Source organism: Aegilops tauschii, chromosome 5 (genome assembly GCF_002575655.3).
Source record: "Aegilops tauschii subsp. strangulata cultivar AL8/78 chromosome 5, Aet v6.0, whole genome shotgun sequence".
NCBI lineage: Eukaryota > Viridiplantae > Streptophyta > Magnoliopsida > Poales > Poaceae > Aegilops > Aegilops tauschii.
Genome location: NC_053039.3, coordinates 60825975 through 60834294, shown reverse-complemented (window position 1 = coordinate 60834294; position 8320 = coordinate 60825975). Strand labels below are relative to the sequence as shown.

General features: G+C 44.2%; 1 pseudogene; it reads right to left on the bottom strand.

Moving 5' to 3' along the window:
- Positions 1–2343: 2343 nt before the first annotated feature.
- Positions 2344–6771, bottom strand: LOC141022562 (uncharacterized; annotated as a pseudogene).
- Positions 6772–8320: the final 1549 nt, after the last annotated feature.

Sequence of the window (8320 nt, the reverse complement as noted above, 5' to 3'; positions counted from 1 at the left end):
AAAGTTTCTACCGAAGAAAAGATAATAAAGACGTGCATCAACCCCTATGCATAGATTACCCCAATGTCACCTCGGGAATCCGCAAGTTGAGTGCCATAACATACATCATGTGTTCTCATATCTGAATATTTAATCTGACAAGACAAAACTTCAAAGGGTAAATATTCAATTCATCACAACATGAGTATAGAAGGGAGAAACATCATATGATCCATCTATATTAACAAAGCCCATGATATAGATCACGAGAGAGAGAGAGAGAGAGAGAGAGAGAGAGATTAAACACATAGCTACTGGTACAAACCCTCAGCCCCGAGGGTGGACTACTCCCTCCTCATCATGGTGGCCGCCGGGATGATGAAGATGGCCACCAGAGATGATTCCCCCCTCCGGCAGGGTGCCGGAACGGGTCTAGATTGGTTTTTGGTGGCTACAGAGCCTTGCAGTGGCGGAACTTCTGATCTAGGTTAACCCTGAAGGGTTTTGGAATATTTGTGAATTTATAGGGTAAAGAGGGGGTGCAAGAGGCCACCGAGGTGGGCACAACCCACCTAGGCGCGCCTGGGCCCCCAGGCGCGCCCTGGTGAGTTGTGCCCCCCCTCGGGGCACCCCCCAGGTGCTGCTCTAGCCCATCTTGGGTGTTCTGGTCCATCAAAAATCTCCAAGAAGTTCCGCGGTATTTGGACTCCGTTTGATATTGATTTCCTACGATGTAAAAAACAAGCAAAAACAGCAACTGGCACATGGCACTAGGTCAATAGGTTAGTCCCAAAAAATGATATAAAGCTGCTATAAAATGATTGTAAAACATCCAAGAATGATAATAAAACAACATGAATACTTCATAAATTATAGATACGTTGGAGACGTATGGGCAGGTCATGGTGCCAGTGCTTGAGTGCGCTGATATAAACCACCGCGAAGGAGGCAGGTATTATTGGGTCTTCAACGTCAACTTGAGGGACGAACGTTTCGAAGTTCTTGATTCAAGCAGGAAGCTAGAAAACATTGAGATGATGAACACCGCCTCTACCATCGCGGGGGCAGTACGCCAGCTATGCAGGAAGCATTACCCGAAGTACAATATCAAGCACTTCCAGATTATTGACATCGACGTACCGAAGCAGCTCGGCAAGTAAGACAAGAAGCATGACATTCTTCTCAATTTTCTTCCATCATTTTGTAGTCTTTAAATTTTGCTTGCTCAGATGATCTAGCACAAGTTGCCTGCTTAGCTAGCCGCATAAGTTCAGTAGTTGGCTGTCCATATGTTTCTGCAGTTGCACTAGCTGTCCTACTTAGTTGGCTTGCTGTTTCTTATAGTTGGCTGTCTATATGAGGTTCAGTTGCACAAGATGGCCTCCTCAGTTGGCTGCATCACTATAGTAGTTGGCTTTCCATATGGTTTGCAGTTTTTGCATTAGGTGTCCTGATCAGATTAGCTCGTTGTTTCTTATAAGTCTTTATAGCTGACTGTCCATACGCTGTTTCTTAAAGAACTTGTGAATAACATATGGACTTCCAAACATTATAGTTGGTTGTCCATAGGTCTTATAGTTGGCTATCCATGGGTCTTCCAGATGTACAATTTCTTCTTTTTGTTTAAATAAGTATTTGTTTTCTAGATGTACAATCTATAGTTCTTTAAGACACACAACTAGTTTGCAATCTCTTCATTTTTATGATTTTCACATGGATTATCTAGCCAGTTGCATAGTGGAACATCAGTAGTTGCACAATGGCACATAATTAGTTGCACAGTGCCACAGAGTACATCATCTTTTTGATTTTTAATTTCTGTGACATTTTTTCCTTTTCCCCGCAACAATGAGTGTGGGCTGTTCGCACTGCTGAACGCCGCTGATTGGAACGGTAGCCAACTGCCAAACTATGATCCAAGGAAGTACTCAACATCAGAAGAAGCTGGCATATGATTGGATCACCAGTGTGCACAACTCCAGCCCATGGAGGAAGTTGCTGAGATATGACAAGGACTAGGTCAGTACTTTTTTATGCTCTGCCTTTTTTCAATGCCTTGCTAGTTTGCACAATTTTGCACAGATTGTAGTTGCACACTAGTAGTAACCCTGTTGCAAATCCTGTCATCACTTCTGTTGACACATTAGGAGCATTGGGCATACAACTGGTCAACAACTAAATCTTAAACCATTTGCCAACAAAGGCACAAATAGCAACCATTACACAGTGCATGAACTAATTCAAGGAAAACAACTTAGAGAAGCGAAAGCATAGATGCTGAATGTGTCCCCTTGGAGCCAACATTGCTCAAGAACCATCATTCTTTTTCCTTTTTCCTTTTTCCATACAAACGATGCAAGAGAATCACAGCAACCTCAGTGGGCATCCACCGGCAGTGTGCTCTGTAGATTGGCAGTGGCTGCATTTGTTTGTCTTCTTTGGGTGTAGCTCCAGCGCCGATTTGTACCATCGACTCTTCGCCCTACCCTTTGTAGTAGACCTTGGAGGATCCCTGGGCACAAAATCATCAGAGGCTTGTGCAGGGGATGCAGCCTCCGACGGGGCAGTAGGGCCAGTGTGCGTGGGCGCTGGACCACCACGAGGTTGTGTTCGATCACCTGTGGAATAATGATATAAAAAGTTTAGTCTGTTTTTTGCGCAACCAGGACTGATGTTGTCTGCAACCGCACAGCTCATGCTGTGCAACTAACTGGGTGTTGTGTGCAAGTTAAATTGAAAAGAAAACCTGTAGGAGCACGACCCACCATGGCAGTTGGACCCGCCGTGGTAATCACCTATAGCCAAAACAGGAAAAACAAGTTAGTGGTTCATGTTGATGCTCGAAGTAACATAGCACGCTCAACAGGGGTTTGGAGTGGTGTGTGTAGGTCGAATGAGTTTTCGCAACTGAGTACTCTATTCTGCGCAACTGGGTAGCCTGTTCTGTGCAACTGGGCACCATGATGTGTGCAACTGAAATTATACACCTAGTTAGATGGGGAGTTGGGGCAGGTAATTACCTGTATCATGAGGTCCTTGAGTACTGCCTGAAGGGCCATTGGGAGGAGCAGGCGGGGCACTGCTTGTTGGACCAGGCGAGGGAGGAGGTAGCGGAGCATGCCGTGTAGAGCCAGGAGGTGGAGGAGGTCCTCGAGGGTTGCCATCATCTGATGGCCCCGTAGCAGCAGTCGGTTTTTTTCTTTTCTTGGACTTGTTCAGGTGGCTGATCTCGGCCCGAGCTCCGTACATATGCTTGTATACAATGGCATGTGCTGCATCAGAGCCACTCGCAAACTTGGCTAGTTTCCAAAAACCATATGTCATGTTTCTCTCCCTTATCTGCTTCTTTGATTGAGGAGGCATTTCATCCTGTGGCTCATACCCGGTCCCTGGCGCACTAGGGACAGCAGTAGGTGTCCACCGTTGGAGCATGTACCTTTCCGGTATGACATAAAATCCAAGATGGGTGAACACCTTGAGGATGTGGCAACAGAGCATGCCGTCCTTGTCCATTTTGCAGCACTCACAGAAATAGGAACCCTCCCCCACCTTTTCCCACACCAAGTAGTTTTGAGAACCATATTTGGCAACAAATTCCTAGTTCGGTCTGAGCTCAAAAATATCAGCACCAACTTGGAATGCATTATAATGTCCAATCATCACAAACTCTTCTCGGAACTTGCAGTAAAGGCCTCTAGTGTAGGTTTCGTAAGCTTGCCTCTCTATTGGGAAGTTGGGCCATAGCTCAATCTCAAAGTGTTCTGTCCTGTAATCATTGCAGCCTTCCTTGGCAAGGATGTGGTTCTGAATTTTTTCATATTGCTTGACGAAGTTCAGCATTGAGTTGTGTGGGTTCACATATCTTGTTAGGATGGTGTTGAACCCCTCACTACGCAGTGTAGACTACAGGAAGGGGAAGAACCTGTGTTTGAAGTAGTAGGGCACCCAAGTTGACCTGCATTCGTACAACTTCTCGAAGTATGTGTGTGTTATAGCCTCATACTTCATCATTAACCCATCCCAGTTCTGCTCAAACTCTTCTGGAGTGAAGCTGAAGTCAACACAGTAGTTGAAATCATCAAACAGCCCGGATTCCGGCACAATAGCCAACCAACTTTTTCCTGAGCCTTTTTCATGATGTGCCATCGACGACAACGATGCACGGTGGTGGGAAAGATGCTCTCTATTGACTGTTTCATCGCACCGTCCTGATCGGCTATAAAGTTATTAGGAGGTTTGCCATACATAGCCTCTAGGAATGCTCGGAAGACCCAATCAAAGCTTGATGCCAACTCCTGCCTCACAAACGCGCAACCCAGCATGAAAGATTTGCCATGTCGGTTTATTTCGATGAAGGGCACGAACGACATATTGTACATGTTGGTCATGTAGGTGGTGTCAAACGTTATGCAATCGTGGTACGCCTCTGCGTAAGCTTTTTGAGCTAAGCCATCCACCCAAAATATGTTGACAACTCTGTTCTCTTCAGCATATTTTACCTTATAGAAGAAGTCTGGATCAGTTTTCTATATATCCTTGAATTGTGCAATTGTCTCAATCATGTCACCCTCCTTTATGTCATCTCTACGGAAACTTGTACATACATTTGTTATTGCCTTTGGTCCGAACGCATCATCAACTCAGATCCATAGAACTCTGCCATTATATGCATCATACGTCCTGCATAATACAAAAAGAAAATAATATATCTTTTTTTAGTCGCATGAATGCACACATCCAGCTGCACAGTAATAGGTCATGTGTTGGCACAGAGGATAATTGCAGGAAATGGACACCTAGCTGCACCTTTAAAAACACTTGCACTTTGTACACAGGACATTGTTTAGTTGCATAGTAAAGGTAATTTAGTTGCACAACAAGCACCAAAGTGGCTGCACACTAATCCACCCTCCGCAGCAACCTGGTGTCCAACTAATGAAGTTGCATTCGGTACTTTTTTTAGTTTCTAGTTGCACACCAAATGCTTTTATAGTTGCACAGAAGTGACATACCACAGCAAAACCTGGTGCCCAGCATGGAAAGTTGGACACTAGTTGCACACTTAATACATTTTATTTGCACATCAGTACCATAACAGTTGCACACTGGACTGCCTAGAGGGAAACTTAATTCTGTAAGGGATATAGAAACATACCTCTAGTCAAGTTGCAGTTATACAAGATGCGCAAAAACTCCTTTTCATCCGGAGAAATGCCTTGATGGGATCTCAAGTATTTGGACAATGAAGGTTTGTTCACCAGCGGATGATTGTGGTCACGAACAAAGTGTGTCACCTCCCATCGCCCATCTAGCAGCTTCACCAACATTTTGGCCTTGCATTGAGTCTGCTTTATTGTCTCGCGTTTCCGTTTCTTCTTTTTCTTACTAGGACCAGCCTCCTCTTTAGCAAAGATTGCTGGTTCATCTTCCATTTCCTCATCACCGTCAAGAGCTTTTTGATCTAGTATAGGGTCCAGGACAGGAGCAGCCTCCGCTCCTCCATCATCAGCTTTGGGCTTCTTGTACTTTTTGCACAAAACTGCTGTTTTACCAATACATTGGTGTGAGGTGTCCGCCTAGAGGTGTTCAACTTGACATAGAAACCCATCCGCAGGGCGTAGCTGTTGTAATGATCCTTAGAAAATTGAAGGCTATCAAACCTCATGCCAACATAGGGTTCCATGGGCTGAGAACCAGCCTCATCCTCTCCTTCTCCTTGCACAACACCGTCAACAGCACCAGCTCCTAGCTCAGTCCTGGTTGGACCAGGAACATCTGCTGCGGTGCCCGTGTCATCAAGAGTATGGCTCTCTGACTGCAAAGACACCACTACAGGGGCACCACAGGTTGATGACTGACCTGCCACATTGTCATGGCCCATAGGGTTAGGCCCACGGCTCGGCTGCGTGTAGTCAACAGAGCGCACATTTTCTGTCCCATAATCAGCATTAGCTCCTGGTGGTACACTGGGTTGCTGCTGATCCATATCATGAGGAAGCTTATTGAGACCAGGAGGCAACTCATTGAGATCAATCATTTCTTTTTTTTTGCTGCTGCCACACACCCCCTGCACATAAAAAAGATGGAAGTGATGTCATCAGTTTAATCATCAAAGAGTGTTTCAAACAACCTAAAAACGTTTCTGTTTTTTTATGCTACAACACAATCATAAGCAGTTGCACACCAGTATGACAATCTTAGTTGCAAAAACTACATGTTTATAGCAGAATCTTTTTTAGAACAGGTATGCATTTTTTGTTTGCATAGAGTGGTAATGTTAGTTGCACAGTTTGCAGTAAATAGGTGGCACAGATAAAGAACATGACTTTTTTACTTCAGTGTTTCTCTGACTTTTTTCTCTATTGCTGTAATGATCTGCAGGTTTTCTGTTGGCAAGGAGCTGATTTAGATTTTTCTGCACATAATTTGGACATAATTTGATGCTACAATTGAGATGAAAAATCCAGGTGAAAGAAGAAAGAAGATTTGGATGACAGATTATAGATATATGTTTCATCGCCGTTTTTGTTTTTTTACTTCTAGTATATTGAACATATTTTACACTATAGCTTTGCAATAGGTGTGGGACAAGAATATATGCGTGACTATTTTACTATGGTTTGTGGTTTCATTACCCTGGTTTATTTTTCTATTGCACAAATTGCTGGAGAAGTTGTTATGAATCATTGTGCGGTTTTCACAAAAGTTCTTGTGTTTTTGCTGTTGTGCTACAGATTTTTAGTTTTGGCTAGAATTCATGTTTCAGTTGACCAGGATGCATGTTCAGTTGGCTAGGATGCATGTTTTTCAGCTGGCCAGGATGCATGTTCAGTTGGCCAGGATGCATGTTCAATTGCACATTTATGAAAATTTGGATGCACAGATACTACAAGTTTTTAATGTGTTCATTTGCAAACAACAAGTTCAAGTCGGTAGAATGCATGTTTAGTTTTGGCTACAATGCATGTTGAGTTTGGCTAGTATACGAGTTTCAGTTTGGCTATGATGCTTGATATCTGCAACTCATCCCCTATGCTTGATATCCTAACCAAATAGTCATTGTTATTCATTTTTTATTGCACATATACTTCAGATTTTCTAAATTGTTCACTCACAATCATCCAGTACATGTGGGGTACAATGCATGTTTTAGTTTAGCTAGCATGCATGCTGAGTTGGCCAGAATACAGGTTCAGTTGGCTGGGATGCATTTCAGTTGCACATTTATGCATTTTTCGTTGCACATATTTTTTGGACAGTCAATGTGTTCATTTGCAAACAATAACTACAAGTTGGTAGAATGCACTTTCGGTTTTGGCTACAATGCATGTTGAGTTGGCTAGAATCATGTTTTAGTTGGCCAGAAAACATATTTTAGTTGGCTAGAATAGCATGGTATCTGCACTCATCCCTGTGTGTGCTTGTTGAACACATCCAGGGGGAAACTTGGGTGGCATGCATGTTAGAAAACATGTTCAGTTTTGTTAAAGTTGGTCACAAACCATGTTTAGTGTGCAACTAAACCTAATGACTTGTATTTAGTTGCACAGTAAACCAGAAAATTACCAGGATGTAGTGCTTGTGCAACTAAACCTAATGACTTGTGTTTAGTTGCACAAACCAGAAAATACTAGGCTTGTATCCATGGTTAGTTGCACAGTAATTTGTGGTACTTATTTTCAGTTGCAGACATGATACTCATGGAGGGGATGTGATGTGGACAATGGGGTGATGTGCCAGATCCACTTCTTTTTGAAGCAGCTTCTCCATGGATTTGTGCTAGATCCATGGAGAAGGGGGTTGACATATGCAGTAGAAGAAGGGGGGAAGTGAAGAGGGGCAGAATGGAATTACGTGATGTTGCTGCCTGGTATGGCTCTGACCACCCTGCCCTTAGATCTTTTTTGAAGCAGCTTCTTCTTCTACTTTGGGGCTGCCACGGCGGCTGTGTAGGAGGAGGAAGAAGGGCCTTGGATCCCCTTCTTTCATGGAGAAGAAGGCAGCGTGGGGGCGTGGGGTGAGCGGGCGTGGGAGGGGCTGGGTAGGTACAGCTGGCCACGTGGGAGCGTGGGGAGACTTTTCTCTCCTTCTGTTTGGGCCTATCGGGACTGGCCGCTCGATCGAGTGGGTTCGGTGGCTGGCTTTACTTTTCTGGACCGCGGGGACATAGGGGCTTACCTTTTCAGGCCGGCCGCTCGATCGCACTAGTGGGCAGTCGGCCGCCCACTAGACGCGTCCATTAATCTTTGCGTTGCCATTATTTACATGCCCACTGACACCAACAATTCCTGACAGCTAAGGTACTGGACAGTGATTAATCAAATGTTAATAGTCACCACTT